The following is an 11,715-nucleotide window of genomic DNA, read 5'->3' on the forward strand; positions in this document are numbered from 1 at the left end:
TACTACATGTTGCTGTGGCAAGAGACAGTCACACCCTGGGTCAAGAATAGCGAGGAGCGTGGCTTGCTCACGTGCGTTCTTTCTCTGGAGTACTGCAAACAATACCCTCCCCGCCTACCGAACATCACCCAGCCCCCTAGCTACCCCGTGCGTGCCGGGGGACTTACCCTGGCAGGGAGAGGCTCGAGCGGCAGGAGATGTTCGCGTTGGGGTTCTGCCCGGCCGTGAGGATTTTCCCTCCCTCCTCACACCCCCTTGTTGTCGGCTAGTAGGGCTGGCATGGTCCGGGTCATCCGCCAGGCAGGCAGTGGAGAAAGCAAAGCTGGGGGCAGGAAGGGGAGACCGGCCTCGGGAGGGGAGGGGAGGGGAGGGGGAAGGCTCCCTGTGTCAGGGATGATGTCACGGGCCCAATCCTCCTGCAGGGGCGGGGCTCTGGGTGGACCGGGATCTACCCCTGTCTGGTTGGCTGCCGGTCGCTCACTTCCTGCCGGACTGTGATATCTAAAAGGGAGCCTGTGTTTGGGGACTTCCAGTGCTTCGGGACAGAAGCAGTGCTTACTCCGCCCACACAACCCGCCCTCTCACCTCCCCACCTCAAAGAACCCCTCCATCTGCTTTCAAACTACTGCCACGCCTTTCCACTACCCGCCGCCCTCCTCTTTAAGTATTGATTTCACTTCTGATTCCCCTGTTACTTTCCCACCACTTAGCCCCATCTGTCCACGCTCCGAAAGTCGTGAGGGCGGTGGTAATTGTCCACTGTGTTACCTGCTCTCTTTTGTGTTATAACGGGGTTCTGCGACACGTTCCCGTTTCTAACGGAACCTGGTTCTTTCTCGTGCCCTTTCTAATGTCTGGAAGAGCAAATAAACGCTAGGTCATACATGTCAACAGGGCGGCCTTTAGCATGGGCGAGCTGGACCCATGCCCAGGGAGCCAACCTGTGGAGGGGAGCACCGGGCTGCCTCATTAAGGGCATGCAGTCAGCAGTCTCAATCTGGCTCCAGAGATTCAACGTAATCTTCTTTAAATCAGTTGTTTGTTTTTCATCTTCCATGGGCACATGATTTTAACCTTCGACTAACCTTCCTCTCTCAACTAAATGGCACCACATCCCCATCCAGACCCTCACCAACAACCAGTGTTTGAAGGGCAAAATAGAAGTGCAGGTACTCTGTACCGGAGTATCTGCTTGCTTCTGAGAAGTGCAGGTACTCTCCAATTCAAAGTATCACGTATTTCTTGAGAAGTGCAGTTACTCTCCATCTCAAAATAAAAAAAGTACAGATAATAGGTACCGGACAGTACCGGTCCATTTAAAACACTGCCAACAACTTGGCACTTCCATGAAGAAGCTGAGCTGTGTGTGATTCAGGGCAGCTGGGGTGGTGGCGGAGATCCTTGTGTTCAGAGGCCTCTCATGGCTTGGATGTAATTAGCCAATGACTAGCCTTTGAAAACAAAAGGGACCTCGTGTTGCCTTATTTTACGCACAATCAGGAGTAAGGACGCAAATTTGGAGTTGTCCAGGGTTCTATTCGAGCAAAGGCCGGCCATGCATGCCAACCCTTCCGATTCAGGCGGGAGACTACAACAGATTTCAAGGCTAGTCACCGGCCTCCAAGTCCTGCATGCAGAAACCCGTGCCAAAAATAAAATGTTGATGGATGCCTAGAATTATATTATTGCCCTGTCCTAGGAGTTCTAGAGCCATTGCAGGGGGGTCCTTGATATTTGGATGGATGTCCCGTACACATCAATCCCCTCCTCCAAGAATTACCTCTGACATCAAAGATTAAGACTATGTCCTTCATTCTTGGAGTGGGAGATTAGAGCATGTGACAGGCTTTTAACATTTTATTTTTGGCAGTTTTACATAGCACGCAAATATAGAGTTTAGAATTCTGTTTTTGTTTGTGCTGTTATTAAACTGCCAAAAATGAAATGCTGCAGGTCTGACACCATACATATCAATAGACCCGAAACATGCAGATGGCCCCTGCCTCAATATGTCAGTGGAGAAAATACATTCTCTCGACTATTTAAAAAAATCTCTCGCTTGCTCTAAAATGTTGGTATGCATGCAACTTTCTGTGTGTCTAGATTCTGTGGGATAGATCCGGGGCTAATGCACAATCCCCATACAAGTATGTGCAAATTACAGAGTTTAGTTTCAGTTCTTTCCTCCTTCGGTCTTCCAGCCTCTTGAGGTCATTGAAAGCGTTCTAGTTCATAAAACCCCACATTTAAAAGTCTGCAAAGCACACAGGGTTTTCATATAAACAGGCATTGTCAAAGCCACTGTGAAGTAGTCCTGCAGAAGTGACAATGCTTATACTTGAAAGGGCCTTTGTGTATTACCCCCTTAAAGGTTAAGCTGCAAATAGTCAGTAGAATCCTTATGAAAAATATTAATACTAAAAGACTGCGAGTCAGAATTGTAGCTGTAAGGATTTATGTTGGTTGAGGATGTTCTAGTTCAGAAAACCTTTAAAAAGCATGCTTGGCAGGTTTTCAGGGAGGTGCAGACTACAAATTACAGCGCTAAAACCGTTCTTTTCCCTTCCAGTAAACTAAGAGCCACAGCGAACCCCAGGCTCTAAAAAAGAATGTACAGGCAAAACAGAGTAAATGCTAGAGAGAAACAAAACACTGTCAACTCCCAGAGATTGGGCCTCTGGAGCACATGATGGTAAAGTCCGTCAGTGAACCCTTCAGCCTGTGGAATATTGGCGGATGTATCCCGTGACCCAGTGTTAGTAAAGGGTGGGACTGTATCTAGCCCTGGAGGCCCAGGATACCGTCCAGGAACTGAAAGACAAGAAGATACCTGAAGATATGCTGTATGGGAGTGAGACTTGAATCATATGCAGCAAAACAGAAGCACAGAATGGAAGGAAATTCTCCTCTTGTTCTTGCTCTTCCCACTGTGCCTCTCCGGTGATCTACTGTATGCCCTTGTGGTGGCACCTCCTGGCCTCTCCATCCTCCGGCGCCATCCTCCTGCACCTCGCCAGCTTTCAGTGGCCCGTCTGTCACTGTCTCCAAGGTTGGTCCATAGAGTCTGTATTGTGGAGTTCAGGGGATGAGACTACGTTCTCCTGATGCTTGTTGTGACCTTTGAATAATGCAGGTTCTCGAATGCCTGATCGTACGTCCTCTCAGAGGGTCCTCCTAACGTCCCCCTAATTGAGGGCTAATTTTTTCCATGAAATTAATGGTGAAACGCTTGGAATAAGCAAGTTGAATGAACGATTAATGCTCTGTGAGACACCACATTCTTCAAGGCGACCAGATACTGGAATTGCCCCCTAATTCTATCGGAATCAAGAAACTCTTCAACCTCATATTCAGGTGACCTATCAACTACAATTGAAGGTGCAAAGTCTTATGCATGCTGGATGCTCTCTTTACCCTACAGACATGAACTGTGTGTTGTATGTCCTGTCGTACAGGTAGGTTCAAACATACTGCAGAACCCTCTACCAAAGCAGTGACCTTAATGGGATGGGAACTACAAACTGACAGATGTTGTGTTAATAACCAAGAAAGGTCATTTGTACAGAAGGTTATGATGTCTGTAAATTTCTTATAGTCTTCTTTTGCGGGGCATTCTTTTGAGGGTCTTGTACAGTATGCAGAATACATGCACTCTTGATACAGAGGATAGATGATTACAAAATAAAAGGATGGTGGCCATATGAACAGAAAACGGAGAGAACCCTGGGGCTCTCTGGAAGGAATTATTATAAGGCAACTCAGCCAGAGGGAGTTATTGTGACCATTGTTCTTGGTGATCCATTAAGAAACAGCAGAGATACTGTTCAAGACACTGAATAATTCTCTCTATCTGACCATCAGTCTGAGGGTGATAACAAGTGGAGTAAAAATGCTTTATACTTATCTTCTATCCGTAATAAGGACCTCAGGAATTCCATTAGGACGAGCTATTTCTTTTAGGAAGACTTGGGCTAACCTATGAGCAATAAGTATCCTGATAAGTTAGAATAAAATGACCTGTTTAGATTAAATATTCAACTACAACTAGGCTTGTGATTCAATGTTCAGAACTGAAAAGCTCATCAATGAAATCTTATGATTTTCAGGACCAGGGGTGGCTCTGTTTGGCCAAAGGTCGCACTAGACCACTAGGTTTACTGTGGTTTGTCTTTGCTCTGGCACAAGCGACTCAATGGTTGATTTATTAATTTACATCTTGATTAGTCTTTTCCCACCAGAAACATCACTTAAGGGGTTCACTGGTTTCCTTTAATTTGAAACATCATCGCAGTAGTGTAAAAGATGTTTTCAAAAGTTATTTTCAGAAATATTCGGGTGATTTGCATGCCACAGTGGATCCTTCAGTTTCTTTTGTTTTAGAGGGTCTCCATTAACCCTTCAGTTTGATTGAGAGCAGCATGTTGATTCTTTACAGCAGTCATAAATGTGTGACACAAATTCCCCGAGCAATAGATATCTTCTGTGCAGAAACGTACCTTAACGTCACTGGAGACCCAATTCTCAAGAGTTTCCCTTAAATTGGATCAGAAAGCATTTTTGGAACTGGCACTTTCTGGTAAACTTAGGCCGTACCCCAGCCAGGCAGAGCCTACTACTCCCATTAGGGGCGGGTGATTACACACACTCTATATCCTGTGCTCACCCTTGGGTAGCTTGGCTCTGAGCAATCAGGCTTACAACAGAGGCAATGTGTAAATCATTGGTACAGCACTCATTCGCGATAAATGCCTTGGGTGTCGAAAAAGAAGCTTCATATGTGATGTATGTAAATAACGTTTGTATTCAACACACATAACAATCAACAAAACATGAACATCATGTATTTCACGGCAAAAATCACATTCAGAATTATTACTAGCAGTACCAGGCCAAGTCGTGTTCAAATGACATCAGTAATATGCACGTTGTCCACCCCCAAGCCCACCCTAGCAATTTTTATAATTTAACACCACACAGTTGGAGGGTGCACCCCGGGTCACAATGATATCAAAAATATGTACATACACAAAATGTTACATTTTTTTAGCAGCACTGCGGGCGGAGGCCTTATAGGTAAAACCAACGGCAAACGTAATGCTTTTTCTGGTTGGAAATCAACATATCATGCAAACCGCCATCCAGTGTCGTGAATCACGGGCGGTTCTCAACTGCCACTCCCATACAGTTACTCACTCCGCACCGCTAAGCGGTACAACGGATATCAGACAAGTCCATACTGCAGCACTCACACACATACGTACTCAGCACCCTAATGCGGTGCAACTGATACCCTACAGATCAATTTGTTTCCGCTGCGTAACCACATGGCCCCAAGCCTCCCTCTGCCCTCCAACTCACTCCGACTATCCTACACCCACAGATTGGAGACACCCCCCCCCCCGGGCACTAGGCCGCACGCAGCTGAAGTCAGTCAGGATGCAGGTGGTGGTAGGCAGCAAGGTCAATTAGGAGGCAGCTGGCAAAAGTGGTTTGCCAGCCACCCAAGAAGTTCACTCACAGGATGCGGAGCAGACAGGGGTGGAGGGCAATAGACGGTCACACCACAAGGGTCCCCAAGGGTCTTCAGGCAGCAGCCTAGTTCTGCAAAGTATGAGGGGGTCATGCCATCTCTTGATTCGCTTCCAATAGTTCTCGAAGGCATTCCTCAGGTCTCATCAGTCACTCTTACCACCCAGGCCAGAGCTGGGCAATAGTACCTGGCATCACAGTGTCGTCGGGGAAGGCCAAGTGATGAGAGGGCAATTGGTCTGCTACACTGAGGGCCAAGAAAGGGAATAGTAGATGGATGGGGAATGAAGCAGGGGGGCCTCTAGGAAGGAGGAGTCACCCCGCCAGGTACACATTGATCAGAGTCACACCCAGGCAATCCAGACGCAACGTCGATTGCACAATCATAAGGGTCGCACCAGACTGTTCCGGTTACAGAAAACAAAGATTTGCAAAATCAGTACCTCCTTGGAAATGAGGCACAATGTCCAGATTTTGGCCATACCAGATAGCTCCGGTCACACACATGATCGAAGAGTTGCACATTTCTTACCTCCCTGGAAATGAGACACAACATCCTGTGCACGTCGATATTGGTCGCACCAGACAGTTACGGTCACACACACAGGCGAAATTTCAGCAAAGACTCACGAGGTAGAATGAGGCACCACTACGGTTATGCCTCCACCACAGAGGGTCACAACCTGTGAACCGGACACCGCTCGCAATGAGTATGAAGTCGGCGGGTCGCATGAGAGAGATGCAGTGCAATTGACGAAGCAGGCCACGCTAGGTCCCGCAACCGGGGAATCCGCTCACCTCCAACTAGAAGCTTATGCATGCCAAGGTCCCTAAAATGCGGGGGCCACACACTTTAGATGCGGGTCAGACTTCGAGGCTCTGCACAAGGCGATCCAGTCTCCAGGCACAATTCTTAGATCCACGCCTACGATGCGCTACTAGCTGGAATCCATCAGATGATATGAGCACTTGAGCAGGCACTGCGCTTTAGGTGTCACAGGTAGACGGTGTGGGTCCCTCTTAGGAGATCTTTGATGTTCTTGAGACCTCAGAGAGAACAGAGGGCAAGCTCAACAAGCCCTTGGAGAGCCATTTCAGGGTGCCACACAGCAACAGGTAGTGGGCCCAGGCCAGCCACGATTCATGAAGGGCACGCAGTCCCTTTCAATGGCAGTAATCTTCCTTGTGCATAACAGAGATCTCTGGCAATGTGCACCACGCAGTTCCAGGTTCTCCGGTCCCAGATCCCCACAAGCGTATCCAACCACTTGGTGCAGGACCGCATTAATAGTTATAGTGGAGTGTGTCTTTGAAGTTGGGAGTTGTTCAAAGGATCTCCCTTTGAACCACAGATGTAGTCTGCCACAAGGCCATGGAACGCATATCTTAATATTTAGTGGGACCATGATCTGACTCTGGAGGCCAAGTGTCAAAACCTCCTACTACAATTTCTGCAGCCTGGACTGCAAATGGCAGAGGTCGGTCGTTCCAATTGAATGCACAGTGTTTTATAGCTAGCACTGGGGAATGCCCAGATGTGCTCCCCCAACCTCTAGTGTGGACTGGAGCCAAATACCAAGGCACACAAAGAGTTTTACAGCATAAAAAGTTCCACTTTCTAGTACTGCATAAAGAGCAGATGATGGACGGAATGCTGAATTAATCAAACATTCACCCCCAGTAACAGATCTGGCTTAAATCCATCATTTTTTTGCATGCCACGCCATTCCAGTTTAGACCGTGCCTTATGCAAATCAGTCTTGACCCTGTTCCCCATGGGAACGGTCCAGCCCAAACTGCTAGGCCAGGGCTTCATTGGACCACGAACAAGCATCCTGGGACAGGTTTCGGGGTGTTAGAACTGGGGTTCTCTAGTTGGCTGAGGCAGGCATCTTCGTCCAAATAGGGACCCTTTCTTCTAGTCTGGGAAAGGAGGGACACACCATCTTTGATAACCCCGCTCATCCCCTGGTAGCTTGGCACGAGCAGCCAGGCTTATCTTCAAGGCAATGTGTAAAGTATTTGCAACCACACTCCCAGTGACACAGTGATAACACCACAAATAGACACCACACTGATGTATACAAATAGCGGTATCTTTATCAATAAGAAAAATACGGTATGACCAAACGATAAGAATCCAACATATGCGTATTCGTAATATTTCACTTTCCAGGTTATTAGGCCAACAAACACTTGTATGTTCTTGTGGTATTAATGAGCAGTTCACGATATTCAAATGCAGTCCTAATGCAATGTTATGCAGTTCGTAATGCAGTTCGTATCGCCAGACTAATGCAGTTCATAATGCAAGAATAATGCAATCCTCAATGCACGTAATCAGGCAGTTCGTAATGCAAGAATAATGCAATCCTCAATTCACGTAATGAGGCATTATGTAATGCAAGTATAACGCACTCCTCAATGCAAGTAATAAGGCAGTTCATAATGCGAGAATAATTCAATCCTCAATGCATATAATAAGGCAGTTCGTAATGCAGGAAAAATACAAGGCCAATCGATGCAATTAGCGTGGGCACCACTAGGCCCCAATCACAGACAACAGTCCTGAACTTCCGTTGGCGGGCCCGGTACTGCCGGGCAGGTCCGCGCCGCTCGAGGACTCAGCGCGTCTAACGCAATGCAGTGGGAGAGAGACGGGACCTCTCCTGCTCTCCTCCTGCGCCTCCATAGGCCCCACACGCTTGCGGCTCCCGACCAGAGTCCAAGCCTTACCTGGGGGATGCGCTTCCTCGCTCTCTCTCTCCCCCCGCTCGTTGGACGTCCTACTAGGTACTCCCGATCACGACGCAGCTCCGATGCAAGGCGACGCTGTAGCCGGACAGGTTACGGCGCTGCCTTTCTCCGTTGCTGATGATCTTGGGCAGATTCCTCTTGCAAACAAGGATCCCGATTACCTCACGACTTCCTTAGCTTTACGAAATCCTTCAGCACGTTACGGCTCGGGCCGGTGGCGACGATCTTGACCTGCGGCTTCCGTTACGATGACGGCTCGGGCCACAAACGGCTACACAGCAGCGTGGACGATGATTCACGCTGCGGGGGCACTGCAGTCACGGGGCATTTTCCAACCAGGACCACGGACCCCACGCACTCTCAGGCTGCACACGCACAAAGCGTCGCTGAGACTCGATTGGGTTTTCGGGCCACACAGTCCCGGGCAATGCTTACGACGGTCTCAGGCTGCAAAAAGCACACGCACGCACGCAGCGCCGCTGAGACACACTTGGAAACTTTTGTGTTCCTGAGTTTCCACAACAGGGAGCCAGCTCTCCTCTGGCCCTTGGGGACAAGTTACTTCAGGACACAGCACACAGCAAAGTCCTTTCAAGCAGGGGGACACAGCACACAGCAAGGTCCCTTAGACTCTCCTTGGTTAAATCAGCAAACTGCAGGCCAGCCCCAGAACACACAGCAAGGGTCAGTCCTTCTCTTCAGTCTATTCAGCTGTTCTTCCTTGGCCGAGGTTCCTCTTGACCACAAAGTTGTTTCAATCCTTTTTAGTCTTGATCAGTCCAACATTCAGGGGTTTCAGCTCTCATAGATATACCCCTAAATGTCTTTGAAGTCTTTGTGTTCAGGGGGGCACTGGCCTCTGTCCAAACCAGTTCTGGGTGTCTCCCTGCCAGTGACAACTTCTTCCTTTGATAGTGGGGGTCTGTTTCCTCAATTACTCAGCAGGAGGTGGAGCCATTCTTTTATGGCAGCGGCCCAGGCCTCTTCACCTCCAGGGGCTACTCCTCCCCCCTACACTCCAGATGCAGGTCAGCCTGTTGCTGTCTCACCTCCTGCCCTGGGTCAAGAAATTTCCCAGATCCTTATCACATTCAAATCCGGACAGTCAATTCACAACCAGGCAGAGACACACAGAATGGTTAGAACAAAGAAACCAGCCACTTCTAAAAGAGCGGTTTCTAAACACACAATGCAAAAACCACCTTCACAAAAATATGCGTTATAAAATTGTGAGTTCATGCACACTAAACGTCACCTCTCCATCTTAAGCCTATGAGAAACATATTACACAGCCTTCCCCATTCTGTCCTATGGGCAAGATGGCCTTGCAACATTGAGAAACGAAATGGAGAGTATCTCACTGTTAGGACATGGTAAACACCTCAGTACATGTCCTAACTTTCACAGACACCGCACCCTGCCCAGGGGGGTACCTTGGACCTACCATAGGGGTGCCTGATGTGCATGGAAAGGGAAGGGTAAGGCCTGGCAAATGGGTGCAATTGTCAGGACAACATGGCAGTTAGCAAGCTGCACGCAGGCACTGCAGTGGCAGGCCTGAGTTCTCTCTTTAGGGCTACTTGTGTGGGTGGCACAATTAGTGCTGCAGGCCCATTAGTAGCATTTGCATTACCAGCCCTGGCACACATAGTAAACTTTACTAGGGACTTTACTAGTAAGGCAAACATACCAATTATGGACAACCAATCACCATAACATTTTATACAGGGAGCACTTGCACTTTGACACTGATCAGCAGTGGCAAAGTGCCCAAAGCATCTAAGTCGGCAACATAATGCCAGAAAAAGGTTTAGGAGGAAGGCAAAAAGTTTAAGGAACTTTAGCCACAAAGGGCCAAGTCCAACACGGGGTAACACCCCTCATCAGCCAGGCTAGTTTAAATCTGGTGGCATAGAGAGCACAGGGCCCACATCTGGGCATACCCTTCCCACTTAGGGGACAAATGCAAAAAGAACAGATGATTGACGGAATGCTGAATTATCAAACATTCACCCCCAGTCACATATCTGGGTAATCTGGGTTAAATTCACCATTTTTATGCATTCCACACTATTCCAGTTTAGACCCAGCCATATGCAAATCAGTCTTGACCCTACGCCCCATGGGAACAGTCCAGCTCGAACTGCCAGGCCAGATCTTCCCTGGACCAGAAACAAGTATCCTGGGATCGGATACGATATCGGATATCGGACATGATCTTAAAATTGTAGTAGTCGTGAATGGTTTCTTTAACTCAGAGAATATGTGTCCCTGTTCTGGGCTCCAGGCAAACAGAGCTCCTTTCTTGGTTAATTAATTGAGTGGAGGAACTTACACGAGAAATCCTGAATTAACTGTCAATATAACTTAGCAAAACTGAGAAGCCTATATTTTCTTTAACAAAGAGAGGAGCTGGCACTTCCTCAACAGACTATATCTTGTTAGAATCCATCTGTGCTTGCTTTTCAATGAGGTAGAAGTCTAAAATGATAAAAGGGCCATCATATACACTTGTTTCTGTTGTTCAATGTTTGCAGTACTTCTCTAACATCTTTAACATGGTCATTATGTTCCTCATTGGTTCCTGAGAAGATTAGAATATTGTCTAAAAAAATCACAACTAAAGAGTCTAGTAGACCTTTAAAGATGGTATTGATGACATGCTGGAATGTAGCTAGGACATTGCAGAGGGCATTGCAGTGGCCAAATGGGAGTATTAGATACTGTTAGTAGCCAAAACTGGTGCTGAATGCTGTCTTCCATTCGTCACCTGCACATATGCGCACTACATTAAATGACCTCTGTAGAGCCAGCTTTTTGTATATTTGAGTGTCCTTTAGTCCATCCTGTAACAACGAGATGAGGGATACCGATATCTGATGGTAAGCTGGATCAACTCCTTGTAATTCATGCATGGAACACAATCCCCTTTTGGTTTCAGAATGAAAAAAATGGGTGTGCCTGCCAAAGATATGGAGTGCCTAATGAACCCTTTCTTCAAGTTATGTGGCAGATATATTTTTAAGCACCTGATCCTATTTAGGACTTAGAGGATACATTCTCCTATGAGTTCCCTTGGCATCAGGGATCAGTTCAACAGTACAGTTATACAGTCAATGTGAGGTGTCAAGAATTCCTGTCATGCGAGGGGAGGAAAACGGTAACCAGCGAAAACGGACTACATCTCCCAGGATGCTTAGCGGTTGAGAGGTTATGTAAACAGGAGAGCTGTTACATAACTCAAGGAAAACACGCCCTTATGTAAACAGGAGAGCTGTTACATAACTCAAGGAAAACACGCCCTTATGTAAACAGGAGAGCTGTTACATAACTCAAGGAAAACACGCCCTTATGTAAACAGGAGAGCTGTTACATAACTCAAGGAAAACACGCCCTATAAAGGGAGGAACCGGGAGGTACAACGCTGTC

At 47.5% G+C, this 11,715-nt stretch overlaps 1 protein-coding gene across 3 annotated transcripts in view; it reads right to left on the reverse strand.

Annotated features, from left to right (window-relative positions):
• Window positions 1-542, reverse strand: part of CD276 (CD276 molecule) — a 298,243-nt gene extending 297,701 nt beyond the window's left edge. Inside the window, exon 1 of one of the 3 annotated variants that reach the window (XM_085643901.1) lies at window positions 168-542. The gene's annotated coding sequence lies outside the window, so the exon portion shown is untranslated. The remainder of the gene's footprint in view (window positions 1-167) is intronic. The other 2 variants (XM_085643902.1, XM_085643903.1) reach the window with 2 other exon arrangements.
• Window positions 543-11,715: the final 11,173 nt, after the last annotated feature.

Source organism: Triturus cristatus, chromosome 3_1 (assembly GCF_964204655.1).
Source record: "Triturus cristatus chromosome 3_1, aTriCri1.1, whole genome shotgun sequence".
Taxonomy (NCBI): domain Eukaryota; kingdom Metazoa; phylum Chordata; class Amphibia; order Caudata; family Salamandridae; genus Triturus; species Triturus cristatus.